The sequence below is a fragment of the Leopardus geoffroyi genome, chromosome X (assembly GCF_018350155.1).
Source record: "Leopardus geoffroyi isolate Oge1 chromosome X, O.geoffroyi_Oge1_pat1.0, whole genome shotgun sequence".
Lineage (NCBI taxonomy): Eukaryota > Metazoa > Chordata > Mammalia > Carnivora > Felidae > Leopardus > Leopardus geoffroyi.
In genome coordinates, this window is record NC_059343.1 from 40,255,226 (window position 1) to 40,282,056 (window position 26,831).

The following is a 26,831-nucleotide window of genomic DNA, read 5'->3' on the forward strand; positions in this document are numbered from 1 at the left end:
GTAATTATCTCAGCTGCGTCCCCACTATTATTTTTTTTTTAATTTGTTTTTAACGTTTATTTATTTTTGAGACAGAGAGAGACAGAGCATGAACAGGGGGAGGGTCAGAGAGAGAGGGAGACACAGAATCCGAAACAGGCTCCAGGCTCTGAGGTGTCAGCAGAGAGCCCGACGCGGGGCTCAAACTCACGGACCGCGAGATCACGACCTGAGCAGAAGTCGGCCGCTTAACCGACTGAGCCACCCAGGCGCCCCGCGACCCCACTATTCTTAACAAGCGTACGGTCTTGAACTGACACACAGTTCCGAGCAAAGGGCTTACCAGCCCTTCAGTTAATAAAACTCGATCATCAGGAGGTACCTCACTTGAAATCGACAACCGTTCTTTTTCTGAAAAGAGTTCTAAGAACCCCTCTGACATATACTTAGATGGCCACAGTATAACCTGAAAGCATGAAGGACATACATGGCCCTCCATCGACAATGAGCCTTTATTCGCATTAGCCCAAACGTGTTCAAGTACACAAGTATTTGCCATGGGAGCCCGAGTGGCCCATGCGCGCTCTCCTCCCCTCGTTCCACCTTATTCCTACGCGCTTGCTTGAGCAAGGCCACGGGAGATCCACTCACCCTGTGAGGAAACACTGTGATGAACTCGGGGGCGCCTGGGTGGCTCCGTGGGTTAAGCGTCCAACTTCGGCTCAGGTCACCATCTCACGGTTTGTGGGTTTGAGCCCCGCGTCGGGCTGTGTGCTGACAGCTCAGAGCCTAGACCTTGCTTTGGATTCTCTGTCTCCCTATCTCTCTCTCTCTCTGTCTGTCCCTCCCCACTTGTTCACACCCACACACTCACTCTCTCTCTTTCAAAAATAAATTAAATAAACATTTTAAAAAAGAAGTGAATCAGAACTGTGAGGTATGACACAGGTATCTATAGTTTGTAAAACCTTCTCCTGGCGATTCTAACGAGCCGCGAGGGTGGAGACCACCACGGTAAAAGAAATGCCAGCAAAGAAACATAATTGTCAGTCCTTCACAGTCAAAACAATGGCTATAAGAGATCCAGGCTGTATGTAAAGAATTTCATGATCAAGAGGTATTTGATACAACGGAATTAAAGGAGACACACACGTAGCTTCTCCAGAACCCTGCATTTCGTATGAGGAGCAGATTTTGCCAATGGCATGCTAAGAACAGAAAAAAGGAACGCCACTGCTTTCTCTCGGGGCTTTGTGCTCTCTCTTGTGGTTTTATCCATGCTAAGTAGTGCATTAGAAAGTCGCTCACCATGTAACGCTTTCAATTAGTCCGTACCAAAAAGAAAAGCATCCTTACTAAAGTGGGGGGGGGGGGAGGGGGCGGGGCAGAAGCGTGCCTTTGGTTTTTCCGGACTGTCCTTTTGGGGCAACGTGTATTTCCACCCATGTTCCAGGGATTCCGGGTTTATTTTCCAAATTTCTCCTATAGAAATCAGGCGTTACTGTAGTAATATTTACCCACCCTGGTATCATTTCCCGCTTGCTTACTCTAGGGCTTTTGCACATAGCAACCACCCAAACCCTTGCTGCAGGTTGCTCACAGAACTCAGATCCCTGGCAACATTCAGAAATGAACAGATCTTTAAACTAGGGGAACATTTAGCTGAACACCATAGTTTGAACTGTCTCGAAAGGGCTGTTTGTGCTGAATCCATCCCAGATCTGTCAATTCTTGTAAGTTGGCACATCTCTATCTTCATGCAGGTGGACGAGGGGAAAGCTAGAGCAGGATAAGCCGGCTCCTAAGTTTACTCGTTACTACTGTATTTTGCAGTTAAAGACATTAATTCCCAGCATGTATATGTATATATGTATATATATATATGCGTGTGTATATATATACGTGTATGTATACATATGTGTGTGTATATGTGTGCATATATGCATATGCATATATACACATATATACATATATCATAAGCATACATATATGCATATATGTATACATATGTATGTGCACATACACATATATGCATATATATACATGTATATATAGCTAAACAATCAATTATTTAGTACACATGTATTTCTCCCCCCTGACAATAGTTGCAAATAAATGGTATCTTTATGCAGATTTTGAGAAGGGTCCTAGTCTTTAGGTAAGAACGGAGCAGTTACCGTGGTAGCTATTTGAATCAGTGGAGTTATCAGTGGACCGCTATTCTCTGCCAACATGTTTTCCCTAGAAGTAACTTCAGTGGAAGGTAAGACAAGGGATGGGATTCTTCGCATAAAGGTCCTCTGGTGTGCGGACTCAAAAGTGAGTGGTAGATTAACACCTCCCTGAGGAAAATTCATCACAGTTGGGATGGGGTCCAGACACAGAAAGGGCCTGTATAGGGAAGAATCACAGCCTCTTCTCTGAAACTTTTGGTAACAAGGCTCACCAGAAATGCGAATTAGTTACACAATACATGTGCACACACTCATAATACGTGGATATGCATACAAGTATGTGTACATGTGTATATATATATAATTCTAATACATTAATATATTACTTTTAATATAATTTATATAATTATACATATATTACATATATCTAGGGGCTCCTGGTTAGCTCAGTTGGTAAAGCATCCAACTCTTGATCCCAGGGTCATGTGTTCAAGCCCCACGTTGGGAATGGAACCTACTTAAAAAAAAATAAAAATAGGGGCGCCTGGGTGGCTTAGTCGGTTAAGCGTCCGACTTCAGCTCATGTCATGATCTCACAGCCTGTGAGTTCGAGCCCCATGTCGGGCTCTGTGCTGATAAGTCAGAGCCTGGAGCTTGCTTCAGATTCTCTGTCTCCCTCTGTCTCTGCCCCTCCCCCGTTCATGCTCTGTCTCTCTCTGCCTCAAAAATAAACACTAAAAAATAAATAATTTATATATAATTTATGTATAATTATTCATATACATAATACTATAATTATTTATATACATCATTTTAAAATATATACCCACAACCATACAAAACAAAGCGTGAATAATACTGAATTAGCTAAAATCAAGACTGAATCCCCAAAACATCCCCCATGAGTCAGGTCTTTATTCTTTTTCCTAATGTTTACTCTAAGCCCATTTAGAAGTAGGAGGAAAAGGGTTGAAAATCACAATAGGGGAGTTTTTCCAAATCGGATCCACCAGCAGGCTGTCTCTGTCTAGTGACTCACGATCTCTTAGGTGTATGATGGGTTTGGGATGAGTCACACCGGGGCTGACTCACTTTCCTCCATGACTAACCTGTGCGGGAGTTTGTCGGTGAAGGACCCACAGCCCACCACAAGGCGGCACCCTAGGGAAGGAAGAGCCTAAGGTTTCTGGGTTCCAAGAGAAAAACAGCCTTTGGGTTGCAAGAAGCAAGTAGCAGGCAGCGGGGAAATACAGAATACACAGCTCGCTGATGAATTCTTGCATTTGTGTAATGAAGTCAGCATCTGAGGACAGCATTATCTTCAATTCTTTGAAAAGGACTGGTTGAGAGACTTAAAAGGAAACAGGTCCAAAAAGTGGCGAGGTTAATTTCACCCGTGGTCAGGGCCCAAACACGAACATATAATTTGGAAGAAGAAAACTAAAAACCTATTCAACGTTAGCCTGACTCCTCGGTTCTATTTAAAAGGAAAAAAGAGGGGCGCCTGGGTGGCTCCGTCGGTGGAGCGTCCGACTTCCGCTCGGGTCATGATCTCACGGTCCGTGAGTTCGAGCCCCGCCTCGGGCTCTGGGCTGACGGCTCAGAGCCTGGAGCCTGCTTCCGATTCTGTGTCTCCCTCTCTCTCTGCCCCTTCCCTGCTCATGCTCTGTCTCTGTCTCAAAAATAAATTAAAAAAAAAAATTAAGAAAAGGAAAAAAGAAAAACGGGGCAGCTGGGTGGCTCAGTCGGTTGAGCGCCTGACTCTTGATTTCGGCTCAGGTCATGATCTCACGGTTCGTGAGCACGAATCCCGAGTTGGGCTCCACACTGACAGCACGGAGACAGCTTGGGATCCTCTCTCTCCCCCTCCCTCTCTCTCTCTGCCCCTCCCCCTTCAATAAATAAACATTTAAAGAAAAGAGACTTACTTAAAAAAAAACAATATTCTTCAGACACAAGAATTTCACACACATACAAAAAGTTACCCTTCATTAGTTGATACAAACTTTCTGTAAAGGGCCAGAGAATAAATAGCTTATAAGCTTTGCAGGCCATACATGGTCTCTGTTACTCTGTCACTGTACTATGAAATCAGCCATAGGCGATTGAGTAACTTAATGGGTAGGACTGTGTTCCAATAAAACTTTACTTAAACCACAGGTACAGATATGGCCCACGGGCTGTCGTTTGCCGTAAAACCAGGCAAAAACCTTACACTGGTGCGGCATCTGAGAGTGTCAAGGATTTTTCATAAATTTTTTTAAGTTTATTTATTTTTGAGAGAGAGAGAGAGAGCAAGGGAGGGGCAGAGAGAGAGGGAGACCCAGAATTCGAAGCAGACTCCCGGCTCTGAGCCATCAGCACAGAGCCCGACGCAGGGCTCGAACTCACGGACTGTGAGATCATGACCCAAGCTGAAGTCGGATGCTCAACCGACTGAGCCGCCCAGGGACCCCAAGTGTGTAAAGGAGTTTTAAACAAACCCCACTTCATTCAGTGTCCACACCCTCCCTGCAGTGAATCAGGTTCTCTTGACATACAATCTACACATTAAAAAACTCAAAAACAAGATTACTATCATATAGCAGGGTCAGATAACAACAGATTCCTTAGTTCAAGAATTATCATTTTGTTCCAAAGATTCCGAACATTACACGTTAGATTACTTCTAATACTGTTCAAGTTCAATCCTATAAAATCTAAGTAAGATTTCTAAAATTCAAATAAGCCAAACCAAAGGTCATGGGCCAAAAGGTCATCATCGAAATTAAACCATCTAGGTAAAATAACTGTTTTTCCTAGAAGCTGGAAAAGAGAAAAACAATCCAAAATGATTACTGTTCTAACTATGCCCATTTTAAGTTATATACCCTAAAATAGGTTTTTAAAAAATTTTACCTAAATATTGTTGATCGCTTTTCATTATAGTCCAATTGAAAGGCAAATCATAATTCGCAAAGAAAACTTTTGCAACTGTGTTTCTGTTCATTTTTTTTCCAACGTTTTTATTTATTTATTTTTTGGGACAGAGAGAGACAGAGCATGAACGGGGGAGGGGCAGAGAGAGAGGGAGACACAGAATTGGAAACAGGCTCCAGGCTCTGAGCCATCAGCCCAGAGCCTGACGCGGGGCTCGAACTCACGGACCGCGAGATCGTGACCTGGCTGAAGTCAGACGCTTAACCGACTGCGCCACCCAGGCGCCCCTGTTCATTTTTTTTTTAATGTTTATTTACTTTTGAGAGAGAGAGAGAGAGAGAGAGAGCATGAGCAGGGCAGGGGCAGAGAGAGAGGGAGACACAGAATCTGAAGCAGGTTCCAGGCTCCAAGCTGTCAGCACAGAGCCCAACGTGGGGCTCAAACCCACGAGCCTGAGATCACGATCTGAGCCGAAGTCGGATGCTTAACCGACTGAGCCACCCAAGCGCCCCTGACACCGTGTTTCTAAGGACAATCCGTATCAGTGTTGTTCACGTTTTAATGTACATAACGAATCTCAGGTGAGGGATGTCGCTGGCCCTTGGACCACCCTTTAAGTAACAAAGAACACATAATCACCTTGGAAATGGAACGGAGGCAGGAATTTGAAATTAGCTCCCCGGGGATGATGCACTTTGTAAAGGGACTTACGGAGAATAATCCAGAAATTATGCCCATCTTTTCTTTTATGCCTACAAAATCCTCTGCACTGTGTGCGTTTGAGTCAAAACCAGTCAAAACCCAGGAAAGTCAAGTTCCATCCAAACAGCACATTCGGTACCATGGCAAAATTTCGTCAAAGGGAACATTTGCTGGCAGCCTTTTTACATGTCAGGCAGGCGCAACATGCTTTGAATACCTCATTTCTCTTAATTATTCCATTTCACGGGAGACATCTGAAGACACGGCCTCTGCTCAAGGTCAGAACCTGAATTTGAAATCCATCGCATTCCCTTCCAGGAGGTCGAGGGGCTCGTTACTCCCAACGGTTTTTCCCTCTGTATCACAGCATTAGTCACCCTTTCAATTGTCGTGGGGGAAAAGTACAAGTCCCCACTTAACTTGACTTTGGGTTCGGCCCTATGACACACGTTGACTAATGCGAGCAGACACGGCATCGTGCTTTTGGGTTGTGCTCCTGGCAGAAGCTGTTCTTTCAGCATTATTTGTAAGAATACAAAAAAAAAAAAAAAAATTGGAAACGACCTACGGTCTATTAAACATAATCATTATCAGAGACGCACGATATGGAAGGATGCATGATGTAAAACGAAACAAAACAAAACAAAACAAAACAAAACCCACAAAACCACGCCTGCGGCTGTGGGTCGACCGCAACAGACACACGCACAGGGGGAAGAAAGACAGAAAGGAAACTGACCAAAATATAATCAAGATTTTGTTCGACTTCCGGTTAACGGTCTGTCCTCTGTTTTCCACAGGTCTGTTCCCGTGTCAGACGGCTTCAATAAACTGCCAATGAAATCTCCAACTTTCACATTTCAAGGCGAGACTTCATTTTTAATGGGGTTCACTTGGTTAAGCCTCTGACTCCTGCTTTCAGCTCAGGTCACATCTCATGATCGTTTCATGAGACGGAGCCCCGAGTCGGGCTCAGCTCTGACGGCACGGGGCCTGCTTGGGATTCTCTTTCTCTCTCTCTCTCTTCCCCTCCCCCACTCGCTTGCGAACTCTCTTCTCCCTCTCTCTCTCTCAAAAATAAACTCTACTGGCAGCCTGGGCAGCTCGGTCAGTTGAGCGTCCGACTTCAGGTCAGGTCGTGATCCCACATTGCGTGAGTTCGAGCCCCACACCGGGCTCACTGCTGTCAACGCAGAGCCCGCTTCGGGTCCTCTGTCCCGCTCTCTCTCTCCCCCTCCCCCTCTCATGCTCTCTCTCACAAAAAGAAAGAAAAAGCATTTTTAAATACATAAATAAGGGGCGCCTGGGTGGCTCAGTCGGCTGAGCGGCCGAACTTCGGCTCAGGTCATGATCTCGCGGGCCGTGAGTTCGAGCCCCACGTCAGGCTCTGTGCTGACAGCTCAGAGCCTGGAGCCTGTTTCAGATTCCGTGTCTCCCTCTCTCTGACCCTCCCCCATTCATGCTCTGTCTGTCTCAAAAATAAATAAACGTTAAAAAAAAATTAAAAAAAAAACATAAATAAATGCAAGTTAGGGGGAAGACAAGAAAGCAGAATCTCAAGGTTTGAAAGCCAAGAGAAACCTCTTGGGGTCCTTGGCCAAAAGTGCCGAAGTCACGGCACAGATCTGGGTTTAAACAGGTAACAGTCAGTCTCAGTTGTGGTTTTACCTTGAAGCGGCTCAGTCACCCTCGGTAAGTCAGTTACACTTCTCCAAGGGCATCTTTCAAAGAGGGGGACTTGCTAAAATCATCCCACTGTCCCCTCCAAGCTCTACATTTCAATGGTTTCAAGCAGAGAGCTTATGCTTTTGCTCGTGGTTCACCTACCACCCCCTCCTCGCTCCCTGGCGCCCCCCCCCCGAAAAAAAACTGAAGTGGGAACAAAAGTCAAGGTGCCTATAATTTAAATACCCTTGGGCTGATTTCACATCTCGCTTTTAATAGTGACAGCCACAACAAACAGATGGTTACTGCCGACACGGGATGTGTCATTACAGCCCTAATGATAATTGATGTTTTTACAGCTCTTTACTGTTTATAAAGCACCTTCACATAGGAAACTATCTCTTTGCAGGTGACACGATTATGTAAATAGAAAATCCTGGGGCTCCTGGGTGGCTCAGCCAGTTAAGGGTCTGACTTCGGCTCAGGGCATGATCTCGAGGTTCATGAGTTCGAGCCCCAGGTCGGGCCCTGTGCTGACAGCTCGGAGCTCAGAGCCTGAAGCCTGCTTCGGATTCTGTGTCTCCTTCTCTCTTTCTGCCCCTCCCCCGCATGCTCTCTCTCTCTCTCTCTCTCTCTCTCAAAACTAAATAAACACTAAAAAATTTTTAAATATATAGTTTTGGGGTGCCTGGGTGGCTCAGTTGGTTAAGCATCCAACTCTCCATTTCAGCTCAAGTCGTGATCTCAAAGTTTGTGAGTTCGAGCCCCGCATCAGGCTCTGCGCTGGGTCAGTGCAGAGCCCACTTGGAATTCTCTCCCTCTCTCTCTCTCTCCCCTTCCCCCACTCGTGCACGCACGCGCGTGAGCTCTCTCTTGCTCTCTGTCTCGAAAATAAATCAATAAAACTTAAAAAAAAAATAGTTTCTTGACCCTGACACACAGCATCTGGGATTTCCCACTTGGTGTCACAAACACAGAAAATGTGTGAGTCAAAAGAAATTTGCAGAGTTTGATCCTTTCAATCGATTGAAATTCAAGGACGACCTTAATTTCCAAGCGATGGATGACTGGAATCCAAAGGGCAGAGATGGAAAGGACTGGGGTTCAACTGTTCCAATGTCCTAACATTCTCAGGAGGTGAAAACAGAGGCCTCCCCCTGGGACAAGTGGCCTGTGGCAGGCAAAGCCAGTACTAGAACTCCGGGCTCCTGCCAGGCCTGGGGGCTCTCGGCGCTGGCCAGGTCTTACCCAGCTTCTAAGAAAAGTTAACAACAGAAACTCCTCCTTAACACTGAAATGGTTCCAATTTAAATAATTTGAGGGGCTCCGTTCTCTCCTTTCTACATGTGCAAACCATATGGATGCTGCCTGTTAATGGTCCTCGAATTCTCTGGAACAAATTCTCCCCCACAAGTGGCAGGCTTTGTAATGAGTCATGCCTCGTTTTAGGACAAAAGAGAAGTAAATGTGTCCGATAAGGAACCCGTCTGAGAGGACGTTAAATCAACGGAAAAGTGTTTTCTGGATAAATGAAACTTGGGAACCTAAGGAAGTGAAATGAAAATATTTTGAAGAAGACCGTATTGTCTCAGGGGTGCCATTTTCCTCCTTTGGAAATATGGCAATGAGTTAGCAGGTGCTTCAGGGGCAACATTACTTTTATCATGAAGCTGAAAAATGTTGAAAGCGTAAACTGAGGACTCCACGAGGAGAACAGAGGACATGAAGATGATGGAGAGTATGAAACTGCCCCTCCCACCTTATAGGTTTTAGGTAGAAAAAAACAGTAGGAGGCTTCCGCGAGCCACTAAAGGATTCAAGGTCAAGAATGTCAAAGGAAGGGAGCCCTTCCTTCTGAGGATTTCCCTCCCTCGGGGCCCCTGGGAGCTGAGGAGATTTGCCTAGAGAGAAGATTTCTAGGGAGCCAAAGAAACCAGCAAAGCTTTTTGGCGAACACGCTAATGTAGGCTCCTGGGACAAATGGGAAATACCCACGTTTGTGAGTTCCGCAGCTCTAAGAGGGACGCAGAGATGGGAGGCCAAAGGCCATTCAAAGGGAGAGTGAAGTCTCCAGTTTCAGTGTTTCAGAGACGACATTTTTACTGAGGGAAGAGGGCTCCCTCGAGTACATCACCAGGTGTCTCCTCAAAACAGTGGCAAGACTTTAAAACCAAGGGGACAGGAGGCGCCTGGGTGGCTCTGTCGGTTGAGTGTCCGAGTCTTGAGTTCAGGTCCGGTCATGACCTCAGATTCCCTCTCCCTCTCTCTCTGGCCCTTCCCTGCCCCGCACACGCATGCACACACGTGCGTGCTCTCTTCCCCAAAATAAAAAAAAAAGAGAGAGACTAAAAGTCAAGGGGACAGGGAGCTAAGCACAAGACCCCCAAAGGGCAAAGTTTAATCTCCCACAGTTTGTCAGGGCCAAGAAGACAAAAGATCTTCTAGGGTTTCAATTAAAAGCCCGGAAGAACCAGGTCTGGTAGAAAAAGAAGAAGCAGACAGGAGAAAAATTGCAAGAAAACGTAACCAACGTTCAAGAGAAAACAAAGGCAAGAGATGCAGACTCGAAGATGATCCAGATTATGGGATTCAGCAGACAAAATCTTTAAAGTAATGGATTAATTGGTCAAAGAAAATGAGAAAAAAAAATGGATCAAAAAAATGGAGAATTTCAAAAAAGAACTAGAATCTTAGAATTTTACATAGAATCTAGAATTTTACATAGAATCTATGTAAAAAAAAATAATCTAGGGGCGCCTGGGTGGCTCAGTCGGTAAGGTCCGACTTTGGCTCAGGTCATGATCTCGCGGTCCCTGAGTTCGAGCCCCGCGTCGGGCTCTGTGCTGACAGCTCAGAGCCTGGAGCCTGCTTCAGATTCTGTGTCTCCCTCTCTCTCTGAACCTCCCCCATGCATGGTCTGTCTCGCTCTCTCTCAAAAATAAATAAAGGTTAAAAAAAATTAAAAAAAAAATCCAATGGACATCCTAGAAAAATAAAATACCTGAAATTAAGAAAAATATAATATCTGAAAAAACTCAGATGGGTTGATCAGCAGGGTTGGGTTTAATAGCAGACAAGATGTAGCCAACTTGGAATATAAAAGTTAATGGAGGGGCACCTGGGTGACTCAGTTGGTTAAGCATCTGACGTCAGCTCAGGTCATGATCTCATGGCTCGTGGGTTTGAGCCTTGAATTGGGCTCTGTGCTGACAGCTCAGAGCCTGGAGCCTGCTTCAGATTCTGTCTCTCTGTCTCTCTCTCTCTCTCTCTCTGCCCCTCCCCTGCTCACACTCTAATACCATCTCTCTCTCTCTCTGCCCTCCCCTGCTTACACTCTGTCTCTCTCTTCTTCAAAAGTAAAACAAACAGGGGCGCCTGGGTGGCGCAGTCGGTTAAGCGTCCGACTTCAGCCAGGTCACGATCTCGCGGTCCGGGAGTTCGAGCCCCGCGTCGGGCTCTGGGCTGATGGCTCAGAGCCTGGAGCCTGTTTCCGATTCTGTGTCTCCCTCTCTCTCTGCCCCTCCCCCATTCATGCTCTGTCTCTCTCTGTCCCAAAAATAAATAAACGTTGAAAAAAAAATTAAAAAAAAAAAAAAAGTAAAACAAACATTGGGGCGCCTGGGTGGCTCAATCCCCGAAGCGTCTGACTTCAGTTCACGTCATGATCTCGCCGTTTGTGGGTTCAAGACTCGCATTGGGCTCTGTGCTGACAGTTCAGAGACCGGAGCCTGCTTCGGATTCTGTGTGTGTCTCTCTTTCTCTCCGCCACTCCCCTGTTCACACTCTGTCTCTCTCAATAATAAACATTAAAAAAAAATTTAATAAATCAAAATAAATAAAATTTAAAAATAAACATTAAACAATTTTTAATAAAAATAAATAAAAAAAATAAGTAAATAATAAATAAAAGTTAATGGAAGGCAACCCTATTAAAACCCAAACAGAAAAGGTCGGGGGGGGGGGGGCGCCTGGCTGGCTCAGTTGGTGGTGTGGGACTCTTGATATCGGGGCTGTGAGTTCAAGCCCCACGGTGGGTGTAGAGATCACTTAAAAAAGAAATTAAAATTTTTTTTAAAGTAGAAAAGGGGAAAGGAAAAACTAAACAGATCATAAGGAACACGAGAAGCTCTCCTGACCACGTAATTGGAGAGACAGAAGAGAGTAAGAGACAGAACAGGGCAGAAGGAGCATTTGAAGAGAAAATGGCTGCGAACTTTGCAATACTGATGAAAGACCTCAACCTTCAAGTTCCGGAAACTCCACAAACCAAAGCCAGGTTAAACATAAGGGAAAAAAACCACACGTGGACTTGGGAAGGTCAAATGCTTCGTACAAAAACATGGCAAGCACTACGGAAAATCATGTAGCAACCCCCACATGCAGTCCACTAAAACGTAACCTTCTTCTTGTTGGAGAGGTTATAATAAAGAGGGCAGTGCGAGGGGTACCCTAACTCAACAATAAAGTTGACATTCTTTAATAGGGTGGTAATCACTCTGCTCTTGACCAAGTACAGGAAAACTCCGCCGTGACATAAATTCGAACTTACTACGATGGATGGTTGCCTCTTGGTCTCTACCTGGCCACTGATCTCAGTTCATTAACCGTATCGTAACGGAACTCCTCATTTCAGGCGATCAACATGTTTTAATCCCAGTGATAGTCTCATGGTAAAGTTTAAGGACATCAGGAAAAAAAAAAAAAAACAAAACCACAACCATGGCATGAAGGCTGATGGAGTAGCAGAGGAAAACGGGACTCTAGAGACAAGCAGCCCAACCCTCATGTTAAAAACTGACAAAACCAAAGCCCAGAGCAGTAAGAATGATGTACCCAACCCCCACAGCTCTTTAGAAGCTGACCGGAAACCTGAACGGCAGCCTCCTGACTTCTGATTCTAGCACCAGGCCAGTCTGAGGTCAAATCGAATCCAAGGTGAAAACCCTTGCTGCAATGCACGGATTTTAACGAATATACAGTTTCACGAACAGTGATGGAAAGTCACTGCTGGTGACGCAAAATACAAGACCCTAGGTGTTCATTCACGGACCGTGGAGATATGGAGACCCAGCATTATCACTGGGAAGAGCTCCTACACACACACATACACACACACGCACACTGACAGGTCACACTCTGAACCTGATGCTCACAGATAGAGCAGAAAAACGTGTCAAAGAGACCGAGAGAGGTGCGGCCAGGGACAATCACTTAAACCCCGGCAGTCAGGTTCCCATGCATGACGGTGAATGAGGGAAGATGTCCCACACTGCCGTCCCGGGAGGTAAAGAAAAGACAACAGCCGACCCTCTGCATGGGTTCCTTACCACCAGAGCACAAAATGTCGCCTCGGCACACATGGCTTTTTACTTCGCATCCGTTAAATCTGAGGCGCTGTGATTGGCTAAAGCAGCCGTACCTCTTCCTCTTTAGGATATTGACGAAGACCCTACTGCGTTTTCCTCCGTTACCTTTTCCTGATCAAATACACGCCACGTTTTCGTTTGTGTTCATTTGTCAAAACACAGTCCAACACCCTCCCTCACCCACCGCTGGGCCCGAGATCCCAACCTCTGTGCTCCAAATACCGACAGCTGGCATAACAAGAAGAAAATTTTGCTATCGTTAATCAGGAACAAAAACATGGTTTTTACAAAACAGGGAGGTCATTTTAAATATTTTCCAACGCGGGGATTAGTATTCAAAGGACAGGAGGATGACTGATTAACCATCTAGTTTATCTTTTTTTTTTTTTTTTAATTTATTTTGAGACAGAGACAGAGCACAAGCAGAGGGGCAGAGAGAGGGGGAGAGAGAATCCCAAGCAGGCTTCGTACTATCAGCACAGAACCCGGGGCTCGACCTCACGAACCGTGAGATCATGACCTAAGCCAAAATCAAGAGCTGGTCGCTTAACCCACTGAGCCACCCAGGCGTCCCAACCATCTAGTTCATATTAAATGTGTATGTTTTTAAATCCCCACTGAAAAGCCAACAGTGTGCTCCGTAACACCATTCAGTGTGGCGTCTGAGGCTCCTCCTAAAACTATCACCTTGAATTCCTTAGTCATTACCCTATCATAACCTTCTCCAATGTAAATATTAACAATCCGTGATAAAGCTCAAGTCACTGTTCTATGTGGCTGTTTGAATAAATCAGCTCTATGCTTACTCATGATTTTTATACAGCTTTTGTTTTAACCTTATGCAGGAGGATGTGTGTTCTCTGTCTCCCTCTCTCTCCACCCCCCTCTCTGCCTGTCTCTCCCCCCCCACACACGCACAGTATAGCATATATAGACTATACTGATGTATCTATACATCAGTAAACATAATATGAAGGAGAATTCACATTACGCAACATGTCAGGAATATAGTGTATAAAATATTTTACACTATTGTCTAGATTATCCAACTAGCTCTTAGAAAAACAAAACATGAGGGACGCCTGGGTGGCTCAGTCAGTTACGCATCCGACTTTGGCTCAGGTCATGATCTCACGGTTCATGAGTTCAAGCCCCATGTCAGGGTCTAAGCTGTCAGCACAAAGCCCGCTTTGGATCCTCTGTCCTCGTCTCTCCCTGATCCCTCCACCACCACTTGTTCTCTATCTCTCTCATAAATAAACATTTCTTTAAAACTACAGAATAGGGGCGCCTGGGTGGCGCAGTCGGCTAAGCGTCCGACTTCAGCCAGGTCACGATCTCGCGGTCCGGGAGTTCGAGCCCCGCGTCGGGCTCTGGGCTGATGGCTCAGAGCCTGGAGCCTGTTTCCGATTCTGTGTCTCCCTCTCTCTCTGCCCCTCCCCCGTTCATGCTCTGTCTCTCTCTGTCCCAAAAATAAATAATAAAAACGTTGAAAAAAAAAATTAAAACTACAGAATAGAAGTGGGCCTGGGTGGCTCAGTCGGTTAAGGGTCCAACTTCGGCTCAGGTCATGATCTCACGGTTTGTGAGTTCGAGCCCCGCATCGGGCTCTGGGCTGACAGCTTGGAGCCTGGAGCCTGCTTCAAATTCTGTGTCTCCCTCTCTCTCTCTGCTCCTCCCCCGCTCATGCTCTGTCTCTCTGTCCTTCAAAAATAAATAAAAACATTTTTAAAAAATTAAAACTACAGTATAGGGGCGCTTGGTCGGCTCAGTGAGTTAAGCGTCCAACTTCGGCTCAGGTCACGATCTCACGGCTTGTGGGTTCAAGCCCCGTGTCAGGCTCTGTGCTGACAGCTCAGAGCCTGGAGCCTGCTTCGGATTCTGTGCCTCCCTCTCTCCCTGCCCCTTCTCTGCTCCCGCTCTGTTTCTCTGTTTCTCTCTCTCTCTCTCTAAAATGAGTGAACATTAAAAATTTTAATAAAAACTACACTATAAAAATTAGTTACTTGTTTCAAAAAGAAAACAAAAAACAAACACCTGCGAATGCTATCTCAATGAGGATCCTATTTCAATCTGTTAAAACTCCTTCCCTCTCTCAATTGTTACCAGTGAAAAATAACGATTTTCTAACTCAAACTAGTCACGGTCTTCTAAAAATAATGGAACTACAGCCCCTCGAATTTACATTATTTTAAATAAACAGCGAATGCGATACAGAGATCCAGGAAGAAACTGACTTATAAACAGAATATAGTGAGCGGTGTCTTTTGTTCTCTACAAAATAAAAGGAGAAGCATGCCCTGAGAAAAAATTTTAAGAAGATTTTGTTTAACATAAGTGAAAGTTCTATTTTCCCCATAAATAGTAACACATCTGTCATTCTGACAGAGGATTACTCGTGTTGTGGATGTTTCATACCTCTAACTGTGTCAGTAGCCGATCTGGAGTGGCATAGGCAGGCAAAACACCTGTAAAAGGTCAGAAAGAGGTCCAAAGGGGGTCTTGAGGCCCTTCAAGTGTCCCTTATTTTACGCATTTTGGTCACTCCCCAGTCCATCTGTACTTCCGGGATCAGCAGAGATGGGCTTGAATGAGGAAAAATTTAGATCCGTTTCCTTTCCTTCCACCGGCTCTACTGAAACATACCGATTTGTACTATAACAAAGTTCTGGAAAAACTCAAAACTGACCCAAGGTGACTCTACTACTTCTGGAAAGTCAGGGTCACTTCATATATGTTTCTCTCAGAGTATTTACTAATAAGCATTTCATGTAGATTTCAACTAAGCTCCTGCCCATATATTGTAACTACACTTTCTTATAATGTATGAGAGTCCTTAAAAAGAATCCTTTAACAGGTAGCAAACCAGAAACCTTTAAACTCATGTTTCCACTCTGAATATTCCGTTCATAGCAGCTGGAAAAGCACACACACGTTATGACCAGGTAAACTACGACCATTTCTCTGTATAAGATCTTCAATTTTCACACGTGAACGGCCACCATCAGTCAGACCTCTTTTCATTTCCTGACGTTCTCTTCCCCCCAAAATGCCTTTTAAATGGGATGTGAGACAGCAAAGGAAACAACCAACAAAACTAAAAGGCAACCAACGGAATGGGAAAAGATATTTGCAAATGACATATTGGACAAAGGGTTGGTATCCAAAATCTATAAAGAGCTCACCAAACTCCACACCCGAAAAACAAATAACCCAGTGAAGAAATGGGCAGAAAACATAAATAGACACTTCTCTAAAGAAGACATCCGGATGGCCAACAGGCACATGACAAGATGCTCAACGTCGCTCCTTATCAGGGAAATACAAATCAAAACCACACTCAGATATCACCTCACGCCAGTCAGAGTGGCCAAAATGAACAAATCAGGAGACTATAGATGCTGGAGAGGATGTGGAGACACGGGAACCCTCTTGCACTGTTGGTGGGAATGCAAACTGGTGCAGCCACTCTGGAAAACAGTGTGGAGGTTCCTCAAAAAATTAAAAATAGATCTACCTTATGACCCAGCAGTAGCACTGCTAGGAATTTACCCAAGGGACACAGGAGTGCTGATGCATAGGGGCACTTGTACCCCAGTGTTTATAGCAGCACTCTCAACAATAGCCAAATTATGGAAAGAGCCTAAATGTCCATCAACTGACGAATGGATAAAGAAATGGTGGTTTATATACACAATGGAGTACTACGTGGCAATGAGAAAGAATGAAATCTGGCCCTTTGTAGCAACGTGGATGGAACTGGAGAGTGTGATGCTAAGTGAAATAAGCCATACAGAGAAAGACAGATACCATATGGTTTCACTCTTATGTGGATCCTGAGAAACGTAACAGGAACCCATGGGGGAGGGGGAGGAAAAACGAAAAAAAAGAGGTTAGAGTGGGAGAGAGCCAAAGCATAAGAGACTGTTAAAAACTGAGAACAAACTGAGGGTTGACGGGGGGTGGGAGGGAGGGGAGGGTGGGTGATGGGTATTGAGGAGGGCACCTGTTGGGATGAGCACTGGGTGTTGAATGGAAACCAATTTGACAATAAACTTCATATATTGAAAAAAATTAAAAAAAAAAAATAAAAAGAAACTGAACAATCTAAAATAAATAAATAAATAAATGGGATGTGAGAGACAAATCGATGGCAAACACTAAAGGACGCGTCGTAACAGGAAGGTCCCCAATGCCCACGGGTATCTACAGCGGCTTCCAGAATACAGAGGAAACAGAGAGATGCTTGTCCGTTCTCCCGCACCGAGAGCGATCTGCCCACCCTACAGCATCAAAGGTACCTCATCAAGGCCAAAAAGAAACTGGGGCTGTCTCAAACATGCTTTGGATGAAAGGATGAGAACAGAGGACTTGAGGGGAGAATCAAGAGCACGCTAGGAAACACGGGGCCATCTTAGTTGGGCTCCTCTTAGATGCGATTGGATGCACTTGGGGCTAAAACCATCCTCCCTCCCACCCCCTGGACCACACCTGGTCGTATCTCATATTCCTGCTTCTAGGCAAATGCAGTATGTTACTCGCAAAAAGGGCTGCAATATTTCTCCTCTATCCGTGCTCTTTACAGCATGACGGAGCTCCTGCCTTCAAGAGACAGAAGCTATTTTGCCACCTCCCTGGCTCTGGGACTCGTTTTGGCTAACAGAATTCAGAGGAAGCAACCTGGAGGCAGTTACAAGCCTAGGCCTCAAGAGACCTTGCATACCTGGGCCCTCTTAGAACCCTAACACCCCCAGTGCGAACGAGCCCGAGCTAGCCTGGTTAAAAGATATTTTTAAAAAAAGCACAGGGGGGTCACCTGGCTGGCTCAGTCGGAAGAGCATGTGACTCCTGGACTCTTGGATCTCGGGGTCATGAGTTCGAGCCCCACAATGGGCATAGAGATTAACGAAAGAAAGAAAGAGAAAGAAAGAAAGAAAGAAAGAAAGAAAGAAAGAAAAAGAAAGAAAGAAAGAAAATTAAAAGGAAAAAAACCACAAAAACATGGGGCTGGAGCTGAGGCTATCCTAGAAGAGCCAGCCCCCAACCCACCCGGCAGAAAACCTGCCCAGATCCAAAGAACTGCCTAGCGGAGTCCCGTCCAAATAGCCAACTGACCTAAGAGCTAACTAATGACAATGCGGGTGGCTTGAAACCACTGACTCAACCCATATTGTGGTGTTCTGTTAAGCAGCAAAAGCTAACTGCTATAGTAAAGAAAGGATTCATTCAGTGACCAAGTGTTAAATGCCTTCACATTGGAAGTACTACTCTTGGTAATCACGGAGGGCACCACCAAGATTAACAAATGCCAAAGTTTGGCATCCCCTCTAACAACCCTAAAAGAAGTGTGAATAACACGATCTACTTAGAGGACAGGAGGGCTCCCTCACAGAAAAGGTCACACGGGAGCCAGTTTTTCAAGAAAAAGTAGAGGCGCCTGGGTGGCTCAGTCGGTCAAGCGTCCAACTCTTCATCTCGGCTCACGCCGTGGCCTCATGGTTCCCGGGATCTAGCGCGGCTACCAAGGTGGAGCCTGCTTGGCATTCTCTCCCTCCCCCTCCCTCTCTCTCTCTCTCTCTCGGCCGCTCCCCTGCTCACGCTCTCTAACACGACACTTTAAAGCAAAAAATGGGAAGTCACCAGCAGATAGGAACGGGCGTCAGAAGTAGAAGAGAAACGGCACGTGCAGGAAAGAACTCAAGGAATGTTCTAGGAATGGAAAATAGTTTAGGACAGATGGAGTGCGGGGAGGAAACGGCAGACGATGGAACAGGAAAAGAAGGTTGAAGGCGAAGGAATGTGAATGCCCCTTGTAGGCCGTAGAGAGCTACAAATCATTCTTAAGTAGGAAAGGACACGATTAAACCTGCGTTTGGGGAAAGGAAAGCTGATGACAGGTGGGGGGTTAGAGGCAAGGGGAAGAATCAGAGAGATCAGTCGGAAGGCTATGACTGCGATCCCAAAGGGGACCTGAACCAAACTAAATATAGGCTGTAAGAGGGATAGGAGTTGCACGGGAGGCTGGAGACAGGGCCGGGATTTCTACTTTGGGATCCTGGATTGATGGTAAATACATTCATTAAGGCAGGAAAGCAGGAAGAGCAGACTGAAGAAAAACAACACGTGTGCTTTACAAAGGCACCTGTAAGATATCCCGTGGGAGCCGTCCAGGAGGCAGATAAGGATATAGATCCAGACCTTCTGTGGAAGGCCAGGAGGTGGGAGTGGGAGATAAAGACCTGAGTCTGCTTTTTCTTAGGTTTATTTATTTTGAGAGGTGGGCGGGATGGGGGGGGGGGGGGAGACAGAATGCCACACAGGCTCCGTGCTGTCAGCACAGAGTCCGATGTGGGGCTCGAACTCACGAACCGGGAGATCATGACCTGAGCTGAGATCAAGAGTCGGTCGCTTAACAGACTGAGCCACCCAGGCGCCCCAAGACCTGGGGAGTCTTTAGAACAGAGGGCAGAGGGGCAGAGGGAGAAGGGCAACTCAAGGCCTGAGAGTGAACGTGAACACAGGGCTCTGAGGCAACAAGATACAGGTGGAGAAGAGAAAAAGCTAACGAATGGCAGAATCCTGAGGGCCATTCCTATTTCAGGGGCAAAGGAAAGGAGGGAGATCAAACAGAGCAACCCTCCTTGCGGAGGGAAGAAGGGAAGGAAAGGAAAGGAGAGGGGAAGGATCATTCAGCCAGTATGGATTACGAATTAAGGAAAAATGGATCGTCATCCATTTTGCCACATTCTTTCCTCTAGCTAAGTCATCACCAGGCTCTTCCCTAGGGTACTTCCTACTCCAGAGGGGTCCTGAGGACATAATCAGTGTCACGGGGAGACCGGAGCAGGGGCCACTTGAGTAACAGCATCTGTGTCCACGTATCTTATTCAAAAACACACCTTTTCAAACCCCTTCTCTGGCACCTGCTGCAGCAAAGACCATTACCAACTTTCATTCTTAGGGCACTTATTTGAAATAAGCTTATAAGTAATATACTGCATTTTCCAAACAGATTGCCTTCATGTATTTTCAATAACTAAAAGAGAGGCTTTAAAAAATAACCCCAAAGCAGGCAAAGATTTTATAAACAGAACACAAAAAGCAACAGACATAAAAGAAAAAAAAAAAAAAACCATCACTGGGCTTCATTAAAAACCATCCAAAGATAGCACGAAGACAGTGAGTGACAAGGCAAGCCACAGACTGGGAGGAAATATCTGTGATATGTATACCTGACGAAAGACTCCTATGCAGAATATGAAAGGACTCAAACAAAGAAATCAAAACCAAAATCAAAATCGGCCAAAACATCTTAATAGAAATTTCCCACAAAGATATTGCAATGCCAGCAAGTATATGAAATGGCACTTAAAATTACTTACCAGGAAACATAAATTAAAACCATAAATAAGGACCAACTCACACCCATTAGGAGGACTACTATCAGGAAGAAAAGATAAACAAGAGAAGACAAGAGAAGAGAAGGAAAGGAGAGAAGAAAAGGGAGAAGAAAAGGGAAAAAGAGAAAAGAAAAGGAAGAACAGGAGAGAAGAGATAAGAAAAGGGAAAAGAGAAAAGAAAAAAAGAAAAGGAAAGGAAAGGAAAAGAAAGAAAAAAAAAGAAAAGGGAGAAGAAAAGGGAAAAAGAAAAGAAAAAAAAGGAAAGGAAACAAAAGAAAAGAAAAAAGAGACAGAAGGGAGAAGAGAAGGGAAAAAAGAAAATAAAAGGAAAAAAGAAAAAAAGGAGAGAAGAGAGAAGAAAAGGGAAAAGAAAAAAGAAGGAAAGGAAAGAAAGAGAAAAAAATGAAAAAGGAGAAAAGAAAAGGAAGAAAATAAAGAGAGAAGAGATAAGAAAAGGGAAAAGAAAAAAAAGAAAAAAGGAAACGAAACAAAAGGAAAAGAAAGAGAAGAAAAGGGAGAAGGGAAAAAGAAAAGAAGGAAGAAATAAAAGGAGAGAAAAGAAAAGGGAAAAGAGAAAAGGAAAGGAAAAGAAAGAAAAAAAAAGAAAAGACAGAAGGGAGAAGAAAAGTGAAAAAGAAAAGGAAGAAAAAAAGGAGAGAAGAGAGAAGGAAAGGAAAAAGAGAAAAGGAAAGGAAAGAAAAAAAGAAAAAAGACAGAAGGGAGAAGTGAAAAAGAAAAAAAGGAGAGAAGAGAGAAGAAAAGGGAAAAGAGAAAAGAAGAAAAAAAGAAGGAAAGGAAAGGAAGAAGAGAAAAGAAGGGAGGGGAGGGGAGGGGAGGAGAGAAGAGGAGAGAGGAGAGGAGAGGAGAGGAGAGAAGAGGAGAGAAGAGAAGACAGGAGAAGAGAAGAGAAGTTGGCAAGGATGAGGAGAAACCAGAACCCCCTACACACAGTTCCAGAAAATGGAAAGCAGGGTCTCAAAATATTTCGACACCCATGTTCAGAGCAGCACTATTCACAGTGGCCAAAAGGGGGCAGCAAACAAGTGTCCACCGACAGACAAGTGGCTAAACAAAATGGGGTATAGATGTACAGAATATTATTCAGCCTTAAAAAAAATTCTAACACATACTCCAACATGACTCTTTTTTTTAAGTTTATTTATTTGAGAGAGAAAGAGAGCACAAGTGGGGGAAGGGGCAGAGGGAGAGGAGAGAGAACCTTCCAAGCAGGCTCTGCGCGGTGGGCACAGAACCAGAGGCGGGGCTCGATCTCCCAAACCGTGAGATCATGACCTGAGTCGAAATCAAGAGAGTCGGATGCTTTACCAGCTGAGCCACCCAGGCGCCCCAACGTGAACGAATCCTAAGGGCATTATGCTACGTAAAAGAAGCCGGTTAAAAAAGAACAAATATTCTATGATTCTACTCATCTGAGGTCCTTTAAAGTAGTCCGGTTCATAGAGACGGAAAACACAACGGTGGTTGTCAGGGGCTGGGGGAAGAGAGACCTGGGATTTGGGCTGGGGGGGGGGGGGGTACGGATTTATTGTTTCACAGGCACAGTTTCAGTTCTGCAAGATGAAAAGAGTTCTGGAGACGGATGATAGTGTTATGTGTGTTTTTACCACAGTTCTTTTTTTTTTTTTTTTTAATTTTAAAACCCACAGGGAGATACCAGAATGCCCCCGCCAAAAACAGCTGAAGTTAGGGGCGCCCTGGGTGGATTCGTCAGGTAAGCGTTCGACTTCGGCTCAGTTCATGATCTCAGGGTCCATGGGTTCGAGCCCTGCATCGGGTTCTCTGCTGTCAATGTGGAGCCTGCTTCAGATCCTGTGTCCCTCTCTCTCTCCACCTCTCTTCCACTTGCTCGCACATGTGCTCACTCTCTCTCTCTCTCTCAAAAATAAATAATTTAGAAAATAGATGAAGTTAAAAGGCCCCACAAAACCAAGTGTTAGCAAAAACACAGAGCTCCTTACACTACTGGTAGAATTTATTTTTTTTTTTAATGTTTATTTTTGAGAGAGAGAGAGAGAGAGACAGAGCATGAGAGGGGGAGAGGCAGAGAGAGAGGGAGCCACAGAATCCGAAGCAGGCTCCAGGCTCTGGGCTTCCGCACACAGCCCGATGTGGGGCTCGAACCCACAAACCGTGAGATCATGACCTGAGCCGAAGTCGGACGCTTAACCCAGCCACCCAGGTGCCCCCGGTTTTGACAAATCACGATGTGAAAGAAAAACCAGAATGTGGTTACCTTCAGGTGGGAAATGGGATCAAAACTGTCCAGAAGGGGAAAGAGGATAAAAACTGGGGGGGGGGGGGGGTGCCTAGAAGTGTTCTAGATCTCGACCTGGGTGGTGCTCCCATGGATGGGTGTGCACACACGTCAAAATTCACGAAGCAGTACACTTTAGCATAAGGCATTTTACAATTTGTTGTGGGCATGTTGCACCACAAAAATGATAGATCTCTGAAGCACCTAATGTCTCTACCATGAGAACAGTACGATTCAAAAGAGGCATAAAATCTCAACTGTTTGCTCTTTTCCCTTCTGACTTAGAAGATTAGACCCTATTCGTGCCAGATGCCTTGGGGATGACTGGTTACCTCCCCGCGCCGGAGTCCTATCACGAATCAAAGTCCCACGCAGTGCAAACTTACGTGCTCCTAAATGTCACGACGGGGTTTCCTGAAGCCACTCCATATGTCCGTGGGGCCTCTACAGTAGGAACCTCTAGGTCCCTAGCTTAGCCTATGCTTTCTGAGTCAGAGCTCCCGATTTGCTTTCTACTGGTAAGTGTCCAATTTGATCTTTTTAAGCTTCGAGAACAGCATCTGACTTTGTTTTACACCCTCAACTGGCAGGGGCTAATTCAATCCCTCTTCAGCTGTAAAGGCAGAACGTCAAAAATCACACGACATCACCACATGCCGGCATTGTGATGAATGCATACACCCCGTGGAACGAGAAAGCTTCATTCTAACAGCCATTTTGATGCCTGTCCCTCGTACAGCCAATATGGTGATGACTTTCGTTTCCTTGTAAGAGCATTAACTACGGCCCAACATTGTGAGGAAAGATAAAAATCCACAAGGATGACCACCCCCCCCCCCCCCGCCGACTTCTTCTATCATTCGTAATACTGTGCTACCCAGTTGCTGAAAAGGGGCCTTAATACGCAAAACTTTACAGAGGTTGCCTCAGTCGGTTAAGCATCCCACTCTTGATTTCGGCTCGGGTCATGGTCTCACGGTTCAAGGGTTCGAGCCCCTCCTCGGGCTCTGGGCTGGCAACGCAGAGCCCGCTTGGGTTTCTCCCTCCCTCGCTCTATGCGCCCCCCCCCACCACGTTCATGGTCACTCTCTCTCTCTTCCTCCAAATAAATAAACTTTAAAAAAATATGCAAAACTTTCTATTTGAAGGATCATCAAGGCAAATCCTCTGAAAATGCATCACAATGAAAAACTTGCTGAACTTGGTGGTCGTTGATCCCATATTAAACCTGCCATTCATTCAGCGAAGCGGTGAATTATGAAGGTACCTCGTATGTGTTAGATTTGGCAGGAGAAAAAAAAAGGACGAGATGGTTAAAAAGGGGGTTGGCGCTGGTTTAAAACGCACTGGTATTCTGATAAGCGTATGCCAAGTTAACAGTGAGACGTAGTTTTTGTGAAAAGCAGAGCTGTTACGTAGGCTCAACAGGGTGATTTGTTCAGGAAGTGTTTTTAACAGCAAGCGTCAAGCAACAACTGGTTAAAGGCAAACGCCACATGGCCACAACAGAAAAGCAACGCTTCTTTTAGAACAGTTAAAAAGTAACGCAGCAGACCGACCTGCAGCATTTTATTTAAATCCATCGTCTAAAATAAAATGAGCTTTGTTTTCTCCTCCGAGAATACCTCAAAGTATGTTTCACTTCATGAAAGTCTATGTAAATGTCAAGATATTGGAATGCAATAATTACAAAGCTGGCTAGGTATATTAATTGTTCCACATACCTGCGGTTTTTGTGATTCCTGTCCGAGCTCCCTCGTGCATATTCACTCTTATTTTTCAGAAACCACTTCTGGAAGCTCCCGTTTTGGCTTCCACACTGCCACCTGTAGACTTAAAAGAGAAATAAGCCATGTACTCATCAACCACGCATCTTTTCCAGGCAACTAACAGGGACAACTGGGGGAAAAGTGGCCCAAATATTTGCTCCAAGAGGTAAAAGTGTTCTTTCTCCTCTGTGTGGAGAATTTCTGAGGAGTCCCTCTCCCCGGATGGTTTGAGAAATTACTTAGGAATCGAACCATACACTCACTAAGTCTCAGACGAACACCATTCTGATCAGTTCATTAAAGAAAGACATGGAGTCATCCACACGCCAACCTACAACCATTTCAAGATCTGCCATTTAAAATCAGAAGACAACTCAACCACTTTGTTAACTGGGTAATTAAGAATTCTGTCAATTACCACAAAGGAAGAAAAAAAAAAAAAAGAGGGAGAGACCCAGGCAAAGGATACTTTCTCCACGGGGTTGTAAAACGTACATTTCAAATAATAATATCAAGTCTAAAATGAACTAGTGCTTTATCCAATCTAAACAGCAGCTAGATCGGGTTATTTTCATCATACTGCCCTATTCCCATCTTGAAGGTGAACGAACAACGCTGAAACCCCACAGATTTTAATACAGGTAGGGGTTTTTTTTTCCCCCCTTGGGGGGGGGGGATAAAAAGACGAATCAAAATCCAGGAGCACAACAAGCAATTAATAAAAATCCACGAGCAACTATCAATGAGTCAATGCGGCCATGACATGAGAGGGATGTGTGTGTGTGTGTGTGTGTGTGTGTGTGCGCGCGCGCGCGCGCTCGCGAAGAGTCAGAGATAGAGACACAGATTCAGATTCTAGAGTTAACCGAGAATCAGAGATCAAACCAGAGTGTGTTCTGTGTGAGTGAGAGAGCAGAGAGACAAAGATTCTAGAGTTGACTGAGAATAACAGACGGAACCAGGGTGTGTGTGTGCGCGTGTGTGTGCGCGCGTGTGAGAGAGAGCGAACAGAGACGGAGACACAGATTCTAGAGTTAACTGCGAATAACACACCGCGCCGCACAGCTTTTTACCTCCTGCGAGTCCCACAGTCCACCGAGAACAAGTATCCCAGCTCCGGCACCTTAAGCCAAAGACACAAGCACCACCCCCACCCCCACCCCCACCCTCACCCCCGGCCCCACCCCCACCCGCCGGGCGAGATAGCGCCACAAGCCACCCAGCCAGCGTGCCCGCCGAGCCCGCAACCCCGCGAGCCTTTTTTTTTTTTTTTTTTTTTTTTAGCCCCACCAGAGATCCGTCCCCACTTACCAGTAATTTCCTTTAACGCCCCGAAAGCCTGGTTCGGTTTAAGGAATTGCAGCAAACCCAAGAAAATCAAGTCTCCTTGAGCCACTCTCCTCCTGCTCCCTAGGACGGACATTTCACACACACTCAACACTCCCTTCCCCACCCCGAACACGCGCTGGGCCATCCGGAGAGGCTCTCTGGGGGCCCGCCAGCGACCAATCCTGCTCCCACGTGCCTCCATTAAACCCTCGTCCAAACGTGCACGGGGCGCCAAGTGCATGTGCACCGTCAACCTTCAGAAGGAAGTTCGGCAAACCCCATCCCACCCGTCCCCCCGCCCCAACCCCACTCCGGCCCTGGGGCGCGAGCGAGCGCGCGGGCTCAGGCACCGGTCGGGCAGACAATACTCGAACAACTCCAGCCTTCCCCGCACACGCCCCGGCTGGTCCTGCCACCACTCTCTGCTTTCCCCGGGTTTCTACAGTCCCGCGGGCCCAGGGCAGGGGGCCTCCGGATGGTTGCCGGGTGTAGAGTGCGAAGAGAGGGGCGACCTGCACGCACCACGGAGATGGGGGGGGGGGCGCAGTCTTCCAAAGCCGCTCGGGGACTCAGCTCGTGAGAAGGGGGTGGGGGTGGGGACTGTGAGACCCGAGGGGGAGAATCCCGAGGGAGGCAGCCGCGCCGCACCTCTTCCCTACCTCGCCCAGCGCGCGCACACAAGCGTGCACACCAAGGGGCCGGGCACCTTCCCGCTGCCCCCGGACCTGCCCGGCCCTCGGCCGCGAGCTCGCTGGCCTGGAAGCCAGGGCATCCGGCCCGCGGCGGCCCTGGAGGAGGCAGAGCGCCGCGCTCGGGGGTGCCCACCTGCGCTCAGGGTCGCGGATGCGGCCGGTGCGCCGCCCGCTGTGCCGTGTCCGCCGCAGGAGGAGGTGTGGGCGGCCCGAACCCTGGACTCCAAGCGTCTCCTCGCTCTCCGGCCGCGCGATCCTCGCTTCCTTTCCTCCCAGAGGGTGAGCCTCCCACCTAGCCCGCAGGTTCTGCCACCGTCCCTCTCTGCCCGCCAGAGCCCGAGCTGTCCTCCCCGCCCCTTTCCCGCCGCGCAGCGCCGCGCTCCGCCCCCCGCCCGCCCATCCCCGCCCGGGCCCAGCCGGGGGCTGCGGGCCCCGAGCCTCGTGTCGCAGATGCCCAGACCCGGGCGGAGGGGGGTGAGGGGGGGCTCCGCCTAGACCCCGCACTCCTACCCCGCGCCCCTCTCCCGCGCCAACGGCGGCCACCCGCGCTCACCCCGCGGT

The 26,831-nt window shown here is 46.5% G+C and overlaps 1 long non-coding RNA gene across 1 annotated transcript in view; it reads right to left on the reverse strand.

Annotated features, from left to right (window-relative positions):
• LOC123594091 overlaps positions 1-26,613 on the reverse strand; it is a 47,453-nt gene extending 20,840 nt beyond the window's left edge. Inside the window, exons 1-3 of the long non-coding RNA XR_006710667.1 lie at positions 26,404-26,613; positions 25,561-25,659; positions 24,205-24,313 (exon numbers count right to left, since the gene is read on the reverse strand). This is a non-coding gene — a long non-coding RNA (uncharacterized LOC123594091). The remainder of the gene's footprint in view (positions 1-24,204; positions 24,314-25,560; positions 25,660-26,403) is intronic.
• Between the last annotated feature and the right edge of the window lie 218 nt (positions 26,614-26,831).